The 20,891-nt window shown below is 32.4% G+C and overlaps 1 protein-coding gene across 2 annotated transcripts in view; it reads left to right on the forward strand.

Annotated features, from left to right (window-relative positions):
- Positions 1-20,891, forward strand: part of LOC123699124 (probable beta-hexosaminidase fdl) — a 73,869-nt gene that overhangs the window by 9,467 nt on the left and 43,511 nt on the right. For both annotated transcript variants that reach the window (XM_045645999.1, XM_045646000.1), the window contains exon 2: positions 8,156-8,198. The gene's annotated coding sequence lies outside the window, so the exon portion shown is untranslated. The remainder of the gene's footprint in view (positions 1-8,155; positions 8,199-20,891) is intronic.

Below are 20,891 nucleotides of genomic sequence, written 5' to 3' on the forward strand. Positions count from 1 at the left end.
CTTTAATAAATATGGCTTTTAATCTAAAACTATTATTCCTTGTTTTCCTTGCATATCTACAATGGAATCCTAATTAATGTATGTGCAGTAGAAGAAAAATAGAAGATAGAAAGTATTTTAAATACATGTAATTATTAGTCTCCAATTGTAACACTGCGTCAACCAGTCCTAGTCCATAGACTATGTAAAGCTATATAATTTGAAACTAGACAACTTATAGTTAAATATGCTTAAACATACCTATTTGTTTTGTGTATTTGCGAGTGTTTGACCGTTTGCAATCCGTTCTAAAGTATTTTAAATGGATTAATCAAATGCTCACTTATCCAACATGTGTAGGTACTGTGTAGGTAGTAGGTACCTATTTGAATAAGTAAATATTATACGCATATGGTTAGGTATTTTTTATGTAGGTACCAAAATGACGTCAAATCAAACATATTATGTACAAAATATTATATCTATTTGGTTATATTTATAGCTCAATATTCGCGTCAGAAGATATTTATAGAAGTAGTTTAGTTTATCGCCCTCCGTTCTTAATTTCCGGGAACTAAGTAAATGTAATAAAAACCGTTGCGTTAATTTCGCGGACAAGACCAGCTCATCAATTAATCATATTGAGTATACTGTATACAGTTATGGATATATTCATTATGTCCTTTATTTATTTCAATTTGTGTTTTTGCTTTATCTATTGTCATGTTTCCGCCTAATCATGCCAATGTGAAGAGTATTTGTTGTATAGATAATTGCAGGAAATGAGCGCTATTGTTTGTTTTCAATTTTATATACATTTGTGGTGATATTTAACTGTCATACATTAGTCGTTTAGAGCTAGCGCGCAAGAGCAACTTTTGTCTCCGCAACTACATATTTTGTCTCTCCCATCAACTCTATGGGCTAGTAAGAAAGTGCGCGCACGTAGCGACGCAACTCCCCATAGAGTTGATGGGAGAGACAAAATACTTGCGGAGACAAAAGTTGCCCTTGCGCGCTAGCTCTTATTCTTAAATGCGTTCACTTTTGTTTTTCGTGAACAAGTCGAAACACTTTGTGATACGATTTTATTTGCGTCACTTTGGTATTTGTATGTTATCAAACCCAATTTGATTGATCGATTGATTATTTTTCAATTATACCGCATATTAAACACTTATCGATAAGCAATGTAGGGAATACCGTAATACTTATCACGATTTATGGTTGATAAGAACTATTTCTTTACCTTTCTTAAATATTTAACACACGATTAAAAATGATTAAATATTTAAAGAACAATCAATCACTTAAGTATACTATTAGATTAGATTTTCAACATTTTGACGATATACAACTTTGTCTGCGTAATTTTATAACTACGCACCGTTTTTATAAATGTCAAACAATTAAGGGCTCATTTTTCAATCCTTGGTTAAAAATTATTCGTCGAATAATGTATAAAACTACCATTTTAAAAACGTATTTGACAGTTTACGTGAAATTTTAATATTATCGTGTAATACTTTATTGGACGGATAAGTTTTGTCCAAGCATTGAAAAATCGGCCCTAAATATTATATAAATCAGGATTTATTTTGCAATTAAATCAACGTCAAAACTATGTTATCATCATGACATAATTATATTAGATACCTACTTATATGATACGAGCTGATTTTTCAATCCTTGGTTAAAACTTATTCATCGAATATTCTAATTGTCCGTATATGACAGTTTACAGGTGACATTTTAAAATGTTCGTGTAATACTTTATTGGACGGATAAATTTAAACCAAAGATTGAAAAAATCGCCCCTAATATTCCTTCAACAAGATTTTCAATAAGAATTTAATAGTAGGTAAGGTATTATAGGTGCATAAGCAAATAGCAATTAGGCTAAATTTTATTGATGCTTTGAAACCAATATAATATTATGGTATTGATAAACCATTTTTACATAGAAAATAATTAAAAATACGATCGTGAGACCTAAATAAAAGGGTATTGCAATTGTTGCAAATATAAAAAATATTAATACTCTATGTATTCGTGACAAATTTTGCGTTTTACGTTAGGTAATAATTTCTTATAGGCATTTAAACGATGCATAGTAAATATGGGTTCATGTTTAACATGCATGGTGCATAAATTAAATATTGTTTTTACACGCGTTTGCTTAGAGATAAGGATTGAAAGCGACAATAATTTGAAATAGGTACTTTTATTTAGAAGTAGAAAAAACTATAGAGTACATAGTTTTAAATTATGTAATAATAACGTGTCATACTCGTATTGCTAGAAATACACCCCATGGCCCATACCACTATACCCGGGGGCTAGAGTCAAATTAGAAATGATATAAGGTATATTAATATCAGTTAGTACCTATGTTATGTAATCAATTATTTTTGTTTATATTATAGATAAATGGCGATGGATTTTAAATATTTTATCCTAGCACTAGGAACATCCTAGCAAAAATATGACCCAAAAGAAAGCAAATACCTTGCAAATACAAGCACCTTGTTTTTTTAAAGTAGTAAGTACACGAGTTAATCAGTTGCTTTTGGCATAGAGTTTGACTACCGTATTTTGAAAGATACGCACGTTACAAGTTACAAATGTCCCACACTGAATATGTGGTCTGTGGGTCCCTTGAACATCAAACCGACGTAATCCATGTTACCTTAACGTCCACAATAGCAATGTGATATAGCTATACTAATATTATAAAGCTGGAGAGTTTGTTTGTTTGAACGCGCTAATCTGAGGAACTACTGGTCTGATTTGAAAAAATATTACGATGTTAGATAGCCCATTTATCGAGGAAGGTATAATCACGCTAAGACCAACTGGACCAGAGCACTGCGGGTAAAACCGCGGGACATAGTTAAAGATAAATGAAATTAACTACAAGTGTATGGCAGTAAACGGCCATTAATCATAACATAGTGAAGTGTATTGTTGTATTAGGAGTGCAATTTTATTACTGACGTCAGCATTGTTGAGTTAATAACAGTTCCTTGAAGTGTGAAGAATTTGCTTTATCTTGTGTTGTGATTGTTTTATATTATATTTTTAATAAAACTATTATAACTGCTGTGAATACAATTTATTGTATTTTTAATATTTATTAACTTATCTACTTAAAAAGCAAGTATTAACTCGTAACACATTAAATGAATATTATAATACAATATTGGAATTCGGCTGACTTGTAATAGTGAAAAGATTGCAAAATAGATCGAACAGTACAGATCTTATTCGATATAAACATTAAACGAACAAAGAGGTCTTCATCTTTTTAATATTATATATTGGTGCAGATAACCTATATCTAACATATTACATCCATGCTCTAACCAAGTACCAAAGGAACAAGCACTGACGTTTATTAATCACCAGCAATAACAACTTCCAGCATCAATTAAATAAGTAATTCCAAACAGGAAGAGTTAATCTCGTTTCGTTATCCTCGCCAGGAATCTCGACGAGTGAAACTTTAAGCGTTTAATTAGCTGACATCAGCCAGACCGCTCGCAGATGAGATTTTATCCATTTAAATTTTATTTCAAACTAGCTTCCGCCCGCGACTCCGTCCGCGCGGAAAAGTTAAGAAAAATTAAGATTTTTTTTTTCTACGTATTTTTCCGGGATAAAAAGTATCCTATTTTATGCCCAGGATAATAAGGTATAATTATACCAAGTTTCATCGAAATCGAACCGTTAGTTTTCACGTGATGCCTGAACATACAGACAGACAGACAGACAGGCAGACAAAAATTTTTTTAATCACATATTTGGGCTTGGTATCGATCCAGTAACACCCCCTGCTATTTATTTTTTCAATATTTTCAATGTACAGAATTGACCCTTCTACAGATTTATTATATTATGTATATATACTAGCGGTCCGCCCCGGCTTCGCCCGTTGTACATATTTTGCAATAAAAGGTAGCCTATGTTCTTTTTCAGGGTCTAAAGATTGGCTTTGCCAAATTTCAAATCAAAATCAAAATCGTTGAGAGGTTTATGCGTGAAAACCACATACTTACATAATTGCAAACCTTTCCTCTTTATAATATTAGTATAGATATAAATTATATCTAGGAAATAGCTGTGCCCCGTGGTTTTATCTGCAGTGTTCCGCTCCTCTTGGTCTTACCGTGATGATATAAAGCCTGTAGCCTTCCTAAATAAATGGGCTCTAAAACCGAAATAATTTTTCAAATATTATTTTTTTTCCGGTCCAGTCCAATCCAATCCAGTTTCCTGATATTAGTGCGTTCAAAAAACAAACTCTTCAGCGTTACAAATAGTATAGATATAAATTCTATCGAGGAATTATAAGATCATCTCGGATTCTTTATGTATTTCGATATAGCGATCGTGCTTTATCGCACATGGCAACTTGTGAAGCGCTATTGATGTTGATTTAATTCTTCAATGTAAAGATGAATAGCTTTATTAGTTTAATGCATATCTGAATTATGTCTTTGCAAATTTTATTGAGATTATTCTAGTTCCTGGAAAACAGATTGACCCGTGTTAGACTATTCGTGTTTCTTTGTACAATATAATGTACTATTATTACAATATGAAGATACTATATGGTGGAGATTTGCGTCATAGACTGAGTGACATACTTAGGAATTATATTATATTGCAACATAATATTGTTATCATTGCTGAAGGTTTTGTAAAAGCCATGTGTAAAAAGGAGTTTATGACGCATTTTTAATGTTTTCTAATGAGTTTTTTCAGAAAAAAATAAATTGCCTATTGTTTAATTAAAAATTTCAAACGTTAGTAAAATGTATGTTAAATTGCTACTATTACGCAACGATATCCATGAAAGTAATTTAAACAATTCAATAGTGAGAATTTTTTACATTATTCTTATGAAACCATTATACATTGTAAAAATGGTCTCAAGTGTCCTTGTCGGAGCCAATTAATTTAGAAATCCAAAGCGACGAGTCCACCCTTCGATACGATTGAAAAGGGCACGTTTTAATACAGTAATGGCACTTCAATATGCCGCTTGATTCCCGAATGGCCTAAAGAGTACCCGCTTTTTCACTTACCGCCACGATGACCACTCGTTTTTATTTACGTTCGATTTTTAAATTGATCCCTGAATGGAATGCTACGATTTATCGAACGTTCGAAAACTGAATATGAATAGAAAAATAAAATATGAATAGTTATGAAAATGGTTTGAGTATAAGAGGGTTTTTAAAGCATGGCCTACATAAGTGCAAATGTAACTATCAGTTTTTCAAATTATTTTTTTTTATACATGTATGAAAGGATCTACTTTGAATACATTGAACATCCTTTTCGCACAGTTTTATCTACAAAGTAAGCATAATATAAATGTTGCCTAAAGGTATAGATGTAAGAAGATTTAAGATTTATTTTTCTGAAAAAGCTAATCTGTATTAGACATAAATATTGGAAAAAAAAACTTACCTTTTCCATACCTATCCGCTTACACAATAAACCGTGTTAGCCAGCTTAAAATGAGCCGCACGTCCAAAGTTTTTAGCATACTCCGGGATCCAAGTTATATGGATGATTTCAGTCCCATATAATGTAATACGGTTAGTCCACTGACTATTTGCTTACAGACTATATCTATAGACTGTATAAACGTTATACTAAGGACTGCCAAAGCGGTCCCTAATCCATGTAACTAGCAAAACCAAGCACGGGTAACCAAACTTTAGGTACGAGCCTTCTGAGCCTTTACAAATGTTATAAGAAGCTTACTTTTTACAGCTCCTGTCGTATTTGTATTATGGTAATATTGTCCGTCCGATCACAACTTTCACATTTATTAAAGTGTGCAAGTTTCTATGTCAGAGGTCAGTGACCTTATAAAATGTGGCCCGCGCGAAATATGCTCCTTTTCGTATGATATTAAAGATGCCAATTTTAATCAGTACCTAATATAAAAAATTGCACGTTTCATAGTAGGTACCTAATGGTATTACTAAAGAACAGCTTATAAAAAAATATAGAAGGAATGCACGATATTTTTCAACCGAAATAAATTTTTATAAAATTTTACCACTACACTAATTTTGGTCGGCGAGACGGCGACATACAAATTCGCGTATTTTTTGTGACTGCTTAGTATTAATTTATTTATGAATTCGCTCACTTACAGCATATAGACGTGATTTTTGTATTATTATTATCATAAAGTGATCTGTAAACAGTTTAAAGTTCAGTGTAGTACAAAATTGGCAATATCTTTGGAACAAGCTTACAAAGGTACTTAATTTTCATTTTGCTTCGGGCAAAATATGAGATTAAATCGTTGATGAAGTTTATATTTATTTATTATTTACCGTAATAGAATAAAGGTACATTGTAGTTCTAGAACTTTCTACCGTTTAGGCCAAATGCCAAAGTAGACGTAGTAACTATTTATATAATAATCTCTAAAAGGCCACAATACTTTGCTAAATGTATAGGTATAAAAGGGGTTACAAATATGTTAATGTAATTTATAGACTTTTGAAAAAAAGGGTTTAATACACACGTACTTGTACCAATTTATGTTTATATGAAGATCATTTATTGTTTCCAGGAGACAGGAAATTACTTAATCTGTGGCAAAGATTATAAAAAGTATGATATGCCCCTTTATAAAATTGTAGCCCTACGTTTTATTTATATTCAGCTAGAAGTACTTTTAGCTGCGTGATTTATATTTAGATTTGTGGTCGTCGCTAAATTTAACTGCAATGTGTGAATTTATTATTATCCACATCACGTGATTTATTTATATTAATATTCAATTTAATTAGCAATGATCTTTGTAATTCATATTGTACTAGCTTACTGCCTGGGGCTGCTGCTTTGTCTAAAACAAAACAAATTATATACTAAAACCTTCCTCTTGAATCACTCTATCTATTAAAAAAAACCGCATCAAACTCCGTTGCGTAGTTTTAAAGATTTATACAAAAGGACATATAGGGACATACAGAGAAAGCGACTTAGTTTTATACTAGTTGTTATGTAGTGATTCATATATAAAAAATTTTCAATCAATGTTCCAACTTATGCACTTACCTATAATTTTTACAATTTTCTACTATCTACTAACTATTGCTTCCTAAAGCTTAAGGCTTAATAGCTAATATGCTTTTAAGAAGCTATGCAATATGCTTTTTAAAAGCTTAAGGCTAATATGAAGAGCAAACTATGTACAATTATTTTCCTATAATATGTGAACGCCATATGATTTTCCATTTCTATATTAAACTAGCGGTCCGCCCCGGCTTCGCCCGTGGTACATATTCACATTTTCTCTACATAAGAACCATGCTCGTACTTCAAGGAATATAATAAAAAAAAATTAAAGAAATCGGTTCAGCTGTTCTAAAGTTATGCGCTTACCAACACATTTTGGGAATTGGGATTCATTTTTATATTATAGAAGATTGTAACTATTGCCAATCAATTCGTTTCGAGAAAATAACACTTGTGATTATCGTGAACATATCGTATTCATAAATGAAATATTTTATTGAAATAAATATTCCAGGACATTTTTCACACACGGCACGATCTGATCCCATAGTAAGCTTTCGCTTGTTAAGGGAAACCAAATGGCTTATAAACATACATTTATAATTTGAAATAAATACTTATATAGATAATTAACACCCAGACACAGTACGTACAAACATCTTTATTTTTCACACAAATATTCGTCCTATCAATCGAACCCACGACCTCTGGCTTGGAAGGCAGGGTCACTACCAACCAAGCCAACCGGTCAGTCAAAAAAAAAAATTAATAAATATAGGCAACAAAACTATAGAATTGTCCTACTAATATTATAAATGCAAAAGTTTGTGAGGATGTGTGTGTGTGTGTGTGTGTGTTTGTTACCCTTTCACGCAAATACTACTGAACCGATTACAATGAAATTTAGCACACATATAGAGGGTAACTTGGATTAACTCATAGGATAGATTTCATCTCGGAAATCCCACGGGAACGGGAACTATGCGGGTTTTTCATTCATAACGCCTTCGAAGCCGCGGGTGGAAAGCTAGTTTTTTATAAACACAACATTAATTAACCTTTATATATGATAATGATTATTTTATATGTAAACTCGTTAACATGGAAAATGTGTTTGTTTCAGGTCAATCCTATGCGTGACTCGTAATAATGTGAAACAATCAATTGTAAGTATAATATACTAGCGGTCCGCCCCGGCTTCGCCCGTGGTACATATTAACGTTTTCTCTACATAAGAACCATCCTCGTACTTCAAGGAATATAATAAAAAAAGAATTATCGAAATCGGTTCAGCCGTTCTCGAGTTATGGAATTACAACGAAAAGTGGCATTGATTTTTATATATTAGATTTACATTTATAGTTCATTGTGAAAACTCAATGGTTATCAAGGTCATTACCGTAGTGTACATTACCGTTATTTTAATTCATCATTCATATAAAAACTCATATTACCTACCTATATTTTATACCAGAATATTTTTTTAATTACATATAGATATGTAATTAAAAAAATATTTTGTTCAATCTTATTATCACTTTAAACATTTATTCTAATATTATTAATTTTTTGATATGTCTCTTATAAGATCCTAAACCGTCTATACATCCTAATTATAAGAATACAAGTAGGAGATTAATATTCCAAATGAATTCAACAGCTGTTCCCCAGTAAGTATTATAATTTATAAATTGTACCATTATAGAAATAGTATGTAATTACAAAATTATAGTACTACTTATACATAAATATGTACAAATTTTTCATAGGTTTATTCTATAATCCATATCAGGTAGACATTTTAAGTAGGTATACACACTTACCGATTGTGTTCTAAATTATAAAGAACACAACTAACTACCATTTATAATTAAAAAAAATATTTCCTTACAAATCAATGTACCTACATGAATGGTGTCAGGGTCTGTTAATGACGTCACAGCGGCCCCGCCTGAAAAACTGTTAAATAGCATTATACTTAAAGAGGCCTTGGTCACATTATAAAGGAGTCTTTCAGCTCCTATTATATCTTTCATTTGAACTGCATGTGCTAGTAATTGACGTTGGAAACTAGAGTTGGATGGGAATTAAAATCAATTTTTTACATTTTCAATAGATGCTGCAAAAGCTCAAGCGTAGTTATGGATAATACGTAATCAGCTTTTTAAACTGTTAAAATTAACTCTTAAGATATATTATGAATCATTCTGTATGTATTTTTCCTTAATTACAGCAATAATATGTAACTTCGTTACTGATATCTTTAGGTAGGTCCACTGCTCATATATTGTTGATGTATCCATCTAATATTATAAATGCGAAAGTAGCTCTGTCTGTCTGTCTGTTACTAAATCACGTCTAAACTACTGGACCAATTTGCATGAAATGTATGGAGATATTTTGATACCCGAGAAAAGGACATAGGCTACCTTTTATTGCGAAATACGTACCACGGGCGAAGCCGGGGCGGACCACTAGTTTACTATATATTATTACTGTGAATTTTCATCCAACTGTCACAAATTCATAAATTAATAAATTAGAAGTAATGAATTGTTTGGTATCGTGAGATATGAATCTACCTCAAGCAATCAAACTGACTTCTAACATTCTTTATATATTTAATATTTGTTTTTATTGTAGAGTCAAATAGCGCTCTCATAAAATTTCTTAATATTAATGCTAGCTGTGCTGTGCGGTTTTACCCGTATTGCCCCGCTTCTGTTGGTCTTAACGTAATGATATATTGCCTATAGCCTTCCTCGATAAATGGGCTATCTAACACCGAAAGAATGTTTCAAATCGGACCAGTTGTTCCTGAGATAAGCGCGTTCAAACAAACAAAGAAACTCTTCAGCTTTATAATATTATATGATACATTTCCATATACAAACGGGGCCTAATCCTTACAAAGACACATATTAAATAATACTTTCACAAATGCAAGTTAAAAGGTATTGGACCGGACATGTCTAATTGAATTTGCATATAAAGTAAGCGACAGACCGCAAATTAATTTACGCACATGACATTTAAATACCAGCGGAGATTTAAATATTATACGATATTTTATTTGAGAAACTAGATAATAGATGGATATTTATTTATTATTTATTTATTTTACACTTAATTATTTGTACAAATAGGAAACCTTAGAATTAATTACATCTAAAAACAGAGTACAATTAACTTGGCGGCCTTATCACTAAGTAGTGATCTCTACCAAGTACCAGGCAACCACGGTAAAAGGTAACAAGCAAAGAGGTCACTAAAATGGCGGGACGAGAACAGAGAAAAAAATAATAATAATAGTAGCAAGAAAAACAGAAAAATAAAGAGGTTGGATAATATGGTTTTCAAAATAAAATGTGTAACGTTGATATCTCTAGACATCGTTATTTTTACCTAGGTATAAAAAAAAAATATCTTTAATTATGTACCTACTAATTTGATTGTCTGCTTGGTGTATTAATTAACATATGAACGTTGTTAAACATATGATCAATGAAATATGCACTTAACGTATCCCACTATGTACCAAACCAAATAGGTAGGTATGTATTATTGCTCTCCACGCTCAAAATTTATACCATACTAGATTTCCGCCCGCGGCTTCGCCCGCGTTTGCAAAGGAAAATCCGCATAGTTCCCGTTCCCGTGGGATTTCCGGGATAAAAACTATCCTATGTGTTAATCCAAGTTACCCTCGATGTGTGTGCTAAATTTCATTGTAATCGGTTCAGTAGTTTTTACGTGAAAGAGTAACAAACATCCATACATCCATACAAACTTTCGCATTTATAATATTAGTTGGATATAAAACAAAAATATCAGGTTCTTATAATAAAAGAGTAGTAACATCATACAAGCATTTAATTTCCAATTTAATGTGGGTAGTATTTATAGTTTGACCACGTAACATGATTTGCGATAGATTTCAGCGACCGCACTTGATTGACACTATTCTGAGCTAATGGAACCCACTACAACCCATTATAGACTATAGAAGTAATATAATAATGTTGTGCCAAACAATAAAATGCGGTTGAATTACCGAATATAGCAGGAACCTATATTAATCAATTGAACATGATGCTTAACTAGACACCGCTAATTTTCTGCTAAAATGGATAAAAACAAATCTATATACCTATGCTTACAAAACTAATAAGGCATGAAGACTCTCCTTATGAGGATATTCGAAATATTTTATGAAATAAAGATATATAAATGTCTTCTTCCATGTACAAAAGAGCTCAAACCGATTTTTTCAATATTCTTCGGCTATGTGGATAGAGAGTTGTCTGTGAGTCCCAATTATTCAATTTACTTATAGCTGCTCTCCACGGTTTCACCCGCGTAGCTCCGCTTCTGTCGGTCCTAGCGTGCTGATATATAGCCTATAGCCTTCCTTGATAAATGGGCTATCCAACACCGAAATTTTTTTTCAAATAGGACCAGCAGTTCTTGAGATTAGCGCGTTCAAACAATCATACAAACAAACTCTTCAGCTATATACATACATACTAGCGGTCCGCCCCGGCTTCGCCCGTGGTACATATTTCTCAATAAAGGTAGCCTATGTTCTTTCTCAGGTTCTAAACATTGTCTGTGCCAAATTTCATCAAAATCGGTTGAGAGGTTTAGGCGGGAAAGCGTAACAGACAGACAGACAGAGTTACTTTCGTATTTATAATATTAGTAGGAATTAGTATACATTAGTTCGCAACACAATTTCCTAACCGTAACACATTTACAGAAGTAGAATTCTACAAGTACACAAAACAATAGCCCCGCAGGTTCTCTCGAACGCACTCGGCACTCCAGTACAATGCGTACCTCACGGAACAATACCGGCACTTACAACGCTTTTTATTATCCCAAGCTTTACACCTCGATTTTTGTTACTGTAATTTTAAGAGTTCCTGCCTTATTATCCACGTGAAGACGCAGGTTTTTAAAACTGCAGGTTTCCAGTTTGGTTTAAGGCGCGGAATAGAGTAAAACCCAGCTCTAGCCGTTTTTTGTACTGTTTTCTGGAGCTATCTCCTTCTTATCCAAAAGATATATCAACTAAATAAAAATACATTAAATTTCTACATATTCTTGGCTCAAAAATGGTAAAAGTATTTTGTTATTTTATTGACTTAAAGTTTAATTAATCTCCTCCCAAAGAAATCCCAGAAATTAGAAATAATTATGTTTACCGTGTATCTCCTCTTAAACTAATGATTCTTTTGATTTGGTATTTACACTATTGGATAGGCAATTTCATTACGAAAATTATGGTAAAAATTTTTTTTTGATAAGACCTATACTAGATTTTATAAACAATTTATTAAAAATTTTGGGCGTATTCGCAACTATATCTCTTGCGCTTGTATGGGAGGTTCAGTCGGCCGCTAGGTCTCGAGGGTGAAGCTTGTGTCGTTTGTCGCCGTGAGCGTCACATGACAATCACGTGACCCATGTTTATTCGAATAGTACGAATATCAAACAATGAGCGAGGAATAGACGCTACTACTATTAATTTATAGTGAGATTTTAGAAATCATCAATAATATAATAACTGGTCAATGAGCTTTAGTTATTATAATATATTAAAGTGAAACTTTTATTACATCGTCTCAAACTTTTTGGTCTGTGTAGCGCATGTCGCGTGACGCACGATATGTACGATAATTATCGTACAAATACGATAATTTTTAGTTAAATGTCTATAGTGTGAAAAAAGTTTCACTTTTACCGTGGTTTCATAAAACCACACAACATTTTTTTTATATAATTATGATATTTAGTTTTTAAAACATTCAAATGCTTTATAAATATAATTTTTTTAATAATCGAAAATATTTTATAAAAATTATTATAAATTTATTAATTTATGCAATAAATCACATTTTACTTTTTAAGTTTTTAGTGAATAAGTATTAGGATTAGACAAACAACATTTGAAGTTTTAAGTATGTATACTACTTTTTGTCATGGGTGTCATTTTCATGGTTTTTGCGGTAGCTAAATTACCCAATATGAGGTCAAAACTAAAATCCAAGATGGCGCCGAGAAAAATTTTACATCTTTTTGTCATGGGTGTTATTTCCATGGTTTTTGGGGTACCTATTAACCAATATGAGGTCAACATTAAAATTCAAGATGGCGCCGACGATAATTTTACATCTCTTTGTCATGGGTGTCATTTTCATGGTTTTTGGGGTAGGTATAAACCAATATGAGGTCAAAACTAAAATTCAAGATGGCGCCGACGAAAATTTTACATATTTTTGTCATGGGTGTCATTTTCATTGTTTTTGGGGTACCTATTAACCAATATGAGGTCAAAACTAAAATCCAAGATGGCGCCGAGAAAAATTTTACATCTTTTTGTCATGGGTGTCATTTTCATGGTTTTTGGGGTACCTATTAACCAATATGAGGTCAAAATTAAAATTCAAGATGGCGCCGACGAAAATTTTACATCTTTTTGTCATGGGTGTCATTTTCATGGTTTTCGGGGTAGGTATAAACCAATATGATGTCAAAACTAAAATTCAAGATGGCGCCGATGAAAATTTTACATATTTTTGTCATGGGTGTCATTTTCATGGTTTTTGGGTTAGCTATTAAGTTATTAACCAATATGAGGTCAAAACTAAAATCCAACGACGAAAATTTTACATCTTTTTGCTATGGGTGTCATTTTCATTGTTTTTGTGGTAGCTTATATGAGGTCAAATCTAAAATACTACAAGGCGCTGACAAAATTTTGATATTTTTTCGAAATGGATGTCATTTATGTGGTTTTTCTTACAATCGTTTACATATTAATCGAACAGAATTCAAATTCTGTAGTTTAGGTGTAGCTTTTTGAAGTGAAAGTTCTATAGGCGCGTTGAGAGTAAAATCTCAAGGTCGCGTCATGGTAATACCGTCACGTCAATATACGATACGAAAATCGCCGCCTTACTCCAAGGCGGCGATTTTCGTATCTATAAATCTTACCAAAGAAGTTTCACTTCTGACATGTGTTCTCGGCTCACGCGCTCTTTTTTATTTTATTCTCTTCGTTTTAGTATATAAGATGAACTCTATTTTAAACAATTAACAAAGTTGAGCGAATACAGTGAAAAAGCGAATATCTGTCGGAATATTGACACAGAGTTTCGTTTTACATTACATTTCTAAATTGTATTTCAATAATCAATGCTATTTTAAATTGATTTCTCCCGTAATATATAGGATTCGACTAGATAGCAAATTTGAGTATTTACGCCGTGGCTCAAATAATATCACAAAATTCGCTTTCGTGATAGATCTTGTTTTTGATACATAAAACAAGGCCTTTGAAGCGAAATTTTCTCCTTTAAAGTAAACAAAATAACAAATACAAGCTATATAGTCGAATTCTTGAAAATGACACCCATGACGAAAAGATTTAAAATTTTCATCGGCGCTATCTTACATTTTAATTTTGACCTCATATTGGTTAATAGCTACCCCAAAAACCATGAAAATGACACCCATGACAAAAAGATGTAAAATTTTCGTCGGCGCCATCTTGAATTTTAATTTTGACCTCATATTGGTTTATACCTACCCCAAAAACCAAGAAAATGAGACCCATGACAAAAAGATGTAAAATTTTCGTCGACGCCATCTTGAATTTTAGTTTTGACCTCATATTGGTTAAAACCTATCCCAAAAACCATGAAAATGACACCCATGACAAAAAGGTGTAAATTATCGTCGGCGCAATCTTGAATTTTAATTTTGACTTCATATTGGTTAATAGGTACCCCAAAAACCATGAAAATGACACCAATGACAAAAAGTTATTTCAACTAGAAACCATTTGGCGACAGTTTTTGGATAACATTTGAATGGGATTATCTAGTTTAAAAGAAATATCAAAATATCACCGAATGATGATCATTACAGAGTACCATCAATTTTGATTCATTTTAAAAATTTAATATAAAATTCATCCATATGACTATAATTTAACTCTGAATTGGTAAAGACCAAAATTATGTGTTAGCACCATTATAATGTTTTTCTATAAAAAAATATTTTAAATGCCATGTCTGTTACTTCTGAGCTCTGTGAATTTTACTTGTATTTGAAACAGTTCACGCGGATGCGCGTTAGGTGGCGCAAGAATTATTTGCGAAGTATTGTAGAAGCGGCGGATAGCTGTGGTTCGGGAAAGAAGTGTGAATGCTCAAGGTCACTCGCTCAGGGAACGACCTTAAAACCTTCTTTACGTTAGAGTTGATATTTGAAATAGGATAGGCCATCCTGGAGCATGAGAAAGAAGAGAGACGAAATAAAGGAATAAGGCAAAGGAAGAGAAGAAGAACTGATTTTTGAAAAATTATAAAGAAAAGAAAAGGTCGATCATGATGCAGAATTCGAATCTAACTACGTCTTTCGCTGTAAGTACTGTAGCGATGCCTGATCACTTGGCCACCTAATTGATAACGAAACGAATTCCCATAAATGGTTGGTTCACATTGTTGATTGTGTTAGTTTAAAGTTTACTTTTTCTATTGACTACGAAACACTAGAAAAATACAGTGGCCAGAATAAAACTTGATTGCTTCAAGCCAAAATTGGCTTGAATTTTCGTCTGTATACCCAAATTTTATTACTACTATGGATATTAAACTACTATGGATTTAACAGAGGTTCTCTCATATTATAATGTAACGAAACTACAAACGTGCTAAAGGAAATTACTTAATCTTTATGCAAATGAACATTTGACAATCGAATGTACGCACTCGTACAAAATTAAATTATGTATTTAATTGTATTTCTCCAAAAAGGTTTGTATTTTCATCGTACATAATAGAAATAATTGCAAAACCTGTAACAAGGAAGAAGTTGTCTTATTATTTGTAAAAGTGACTTTACAATGTTTGAACCACCTCCTGTATTTGAGAATAAAAGTTCAAGTAGGACTCTTTTGTACAATTTCTCTTACAAAACCCATTTATGAATATGTTTAGGTATGTATGTTTATAATACGTAGTAAGATTAAACAAAATATGTATTTTTGTTATTTATTATATTCAATTAATAAAAAAGTATGTTTTAAAATGTTAATTCGTCTGTATGCTCATTAACATTAAACATTGAATTGTTTCTTGTTTTTTGTTTTATTATTATTTGAATTATTTCTGTATATTATCTTTAATTCGCCAACTTAACAACACTTTTTAATTAATTGAATACTTTAAATCAAGTTTAAATCAAGTAAAAAATGAAAAAGTCGCTACAAAAGTTAAAACAAGCATTTTGCATCAAGCAAATTGTAGGTACTATAGATACCTTATACCTACAATGACAATGTTGGAATATATAGTGTATAACTTATAAGTGTTAAACGGTATTTAAGTGGCGATACAAATACATTCTCCTTAAATGTCTGCCCTAAATATCTCTCAAATGAAAACAAACATAAATAAATGTTATTGTTTATTTTGAGGGCGAGAAATCTATCTCATTGTGATTTTAGATGATTTATGAGTCTTTCTTCATTATAGTACACGAGATATTTTTAGAAGAAACTTGAAGTTATTTTTTATAATGAAAAGAAAAATGAGAGAATGAGAAATTAGCATAATTCCCGTTCACGTGGAATTTCCGGGGTAAAACCAATCTTTGTCCTTTCCTATATCAGGTTTCAAACTATCTATCCCTAATTTCATCCCAACAGGTTCTGGCGTGAAGAATATAGACAGACAGACAAATAAACAGATTTTGCTTTTGAATTGAAAATTTTAATATTTAATATTATTATAGCAGGGATAACAAGCATAAGCTACTAGATTTCCGTCCGTGGCTTCGCCCGCGTTTGCAAAGGAAAACCCGCATAGTTCCCGTTCCCGTGGGATTTCCGGGATAAAAACTATCCTATGTGTTAATCCAAGTTACCCTCTATATGTGTGATAAATTTCATTGTAATCGGTTCAGTAGTTTTTACGTGAAAGAGTAACAAACATCCATACATCCATACAAACTTTTGCATTTATAATATTAGTAGGACTAGCTTTATAGTGAAGTTCTAGCTTCATAAACTAAAGTTCCTACTCCCGAAGAATACTACCTACCTATATACCTACTAGGCACTAAATAAAAAAAATTGTTTATAATTATCACAAAAGTATATCTTAAACTAAAGCGTATTCTACAGTCTACACTGTAAAAGATATCCAGCCGTACTATCTGCTGGATATCTTTTACAATCTGCAAGGAAACAATACAGCTCTATATTCATAACGTACCCTCAAAACTGTTCCATTTAACCGCGGCACGTGCTCCCCTTTCTTATTCCGGGACTTAATATTTTACACCTACATTTCACTATCACTACTTAGTACTTTGTAATACAATTGCATAATTTATATTGCTGAGCTTTCATTCGAAGACGGGTCGTTTTCTTATATTTTATTTTTTTAATTTCTGTTTGAGGGTAGTACCTAGTATCAAACATTTTAGGCTTCTATAGCAGGCAATATGTTTTTAATTCAATATCCATGTATATTAAAGAGTACAATATATTTATAATTAAACTTAGGTATAGGCAGAAAATAAATGTCACTCCTTTTAAATAGAAAACGATAAATCACACCTACCATTATTTTCGTGGACAATAAAACAATGAGTTACGAATAGCGCTATTTTCTACATTTTATCCATTGTTAAAAGCCATCATCCTTCAAATTAACTACGCATCTGTGACATTTAAATGTTATTGCCATAGAACAAACATAGTAGTCAGCGAATCTATAAATAGAATGTAATGCGTGCGGTTTAAGGGTCCGTTCACACAGACCGGCTAGTATACGCTTGGAGTCAGCCGGAATCGGAGACTGAGCTGAGTGTACGAGAAAAAGAACGCAATTGCAACCGGTCACCTCCTCTTAATATTTCACACAAAGCGCGTTCAAACATTCGTACAGCACATGCAAAAATATACCCTACCACAAATATTAAAAACTCTGTTTTCAACGTGATAACAATCTGCTCTCCGAGCCGGTCTGTGTGAACGGACCCTTAAACTGCAAGTACATAATAAAGTTGAAATGCAATCACATTTTACAACTTAAAAAGAATCATTCGTCATTGATGAAAGCCAATGTGAAATGTTGTATTACGCGCGAATAAAGAGTTCGATGTTTTTCATGTTTTAAAACGTATTTGATTTATAAAGATCATGTTTTATATAAGTTGTAATTGATGCGCTTTTATTACACTCGAGATGGCATTTAATATCGAGCACGGTAAATGTTTATTGTAAAAGCATTAATCTTCTCATTATCTTGAATTGTAGGTATTTTTTTACTTATTGAGAATTTTCACCGCCCCTGCAGTCGGGCCAGTAACACTTTTGTGAATTTTGGCATAGAGATAGATAGATTAGATACTCAAATTATTACTTTACAACTATCCTACTTCCTATTCTACTAATTTTATAAATGCGAAAGTTTGTGAGGATGGATGTGTATGTGTGTATTTCATTCTTTCACGCAAATACTACTGAACCGATTACAATGAAATTTAGCACACATTTAGGTTTCATCCCGGAAATCCGCTCGCGAACGGGAACTATGCGTCTTACTTTGAAAACGTGGGCGAAGCCGCGGGCGGAAAGCTAATGTATAATTTACCCACCTTTGATAACGAATGAAATTGCGGTATTAAACTAGTATAGTTATAAAACACACATGATCCACAGCATTTTATTCCTCGTTCCGTAATTTAATACTAATTGTTCATTAAGAGTAAAATATAATCTCATTTGTAATTATATGGAACTAGCCGCTCCGCGCGGTTTCACCACCGTGGGTCCTCTCCTTCGGCCGGTATGTTTTTTTTTATGTATGTACACCGATTACTCCGAGGTTTCTCAACCGATTTACGTGATTCTTATTTGTTCGATGCGAGATGGTGTCGAATTGGTCCCATAAAAATTTTATTCGGATAGGCCCAGTAGTTTTTATTTTATGAGCATTTTTGTATGTATTTTTAAATGTTGCAAGTGCAAGTTTGAAGTCGGTTGTTTTTAACGCAGTTATCACTTGTGGTCGTAACGTGATGATTTATAGCCTATAGCCTTCCTCGATAAATGAGCTATTTAACACCTCTTTTTCAAATCGGACCAGTAATTCTTGAGATTAGCGCGTTCAAACAAACAAACGCTTCAGCTTTATAATATTATAGTATAGATGAATAATTGTGGTGATATCATTGTAATGTTGGATTTAACACGTGGTGGAATAACTAATAACTGTATGAGGAATAAGGAAATTGTTATATGCTCATTAAAATTTGGTAATAATACAAGCGAGATAAGAAATAGTTATTACTGCTATGGTTATTACAAGGTTTAGTTTTTTACAAGGTTAGGGCTTATGTGAATTCATTTGTACGCAAAATTATTAATCTAGTACTAGCTGCCCTGGCAGACGTTGTCCTGCCCTATACCTTGTCCCATTTTTGGTGTTTTCCCTCCATAAGAACTTTTCTGCTGTTTTAAAAAAAACGTTAAATAATAAACCAAATTGGTCGGGCTTTTTTTGCTTACCAACGCATTTGGCAATTCATTTTTATTATAAGTTCTAGATATTTTATGTCGTTTATAGAAAATTAATAAAAAAACACATGCTACTAACAAAATGTTATATTGTCTACAAGCAAATCACATATAGAAACTTAGACAACTTTCATAATATACATCTAAAATAATATTTTTATTGCACTTACATTAAACAGTGTCATATTTACATTTTCATATATGAGGCTGGTTGCAGAGCTTGACCGACCGTCAGTGCGTACCGTCGGTCCTGACAATACGCATCAACAATTGTATGACTATGACTAATGCGCATGACAATACGCGTGCGTATGGTCGGTCTAGCTATGAACGGTTTTATGAATTTCCATACATATTATGACAAGCGCGACTGACGTACGCACTGACGGTCGGTCAAGCTCTGTAACCAGCCTAATAATAATTCATGATTAAAATTTATCTAACCGTGTTTATTGCAAAATTACACACAAATTATTTTAGGCCTCTAATTGGCGGCATTAATAAAATCGATAAATATTATAAGTATGACCCAATTAAACATTATAAGTAATACTAATTACCTAATTAATAATAAATAAATTATATTATGATGTAGTTAGGTAAGGTTTCCTTAGATAAATGTCAAATAAATTAGGTTATACCACAAGTATTGACTCCCATGGTTTAACAGTTTAACAATCAAATATTAATCATATCATACAGCAAATAATACTCTCAAAAGGTGATATATATTAGTATATTTAGTATTTACACTGTTTACACATATAAGTACATAAGGATATTTCAGGCTTTAATTCTTACATGCTGATTTTACAATTACGAAGGTACTGTCACACCCCGGACACTCCATACAAAATTATAGTTTTGACAGTCACACTGTAGAGACTGCAAATGTGTGTGTAAACTCTTTATGGTTGGCACATTTGTGACTAGCGTAAAAAAAAATTCGCGTTTTTCTGATGAAATACATCCGTAAACAGCACATTTTCTACGAAAAACGATAATCACAAATCCAAAATAATAAAATTGCTTTAAGTCAATTTGATTAATGTTGTCAATCTTCGTTGCGTTTCGTCTAAAGACGTCGTTGGTATCGTCCTTGCGGGGAAATGGGTACCATAACATGTCTGATCGTGCGGGGTGAGGTAAGTGTTTAATTTTGGCGGGAGGCGGAGAGTGTCCGTTCTGTAGCGTTTAGCTACTATTATGTATTCGGTGGTACTGTACGTTATTCAATATAAACGAAAGAGACAGCTCTATT

The sequence above is a fragment of the Colias croceus genome, chromosome 17 (genome assembly GCF_905220415.1).
Source record: "Colias croceus chromosome 17, ilColCroc2.1".
NCBI lineage: Eukaryota > Metazoa > Arthropoda > Insecta > Lepidoptera > Pieridae > Colias > Colias croceus.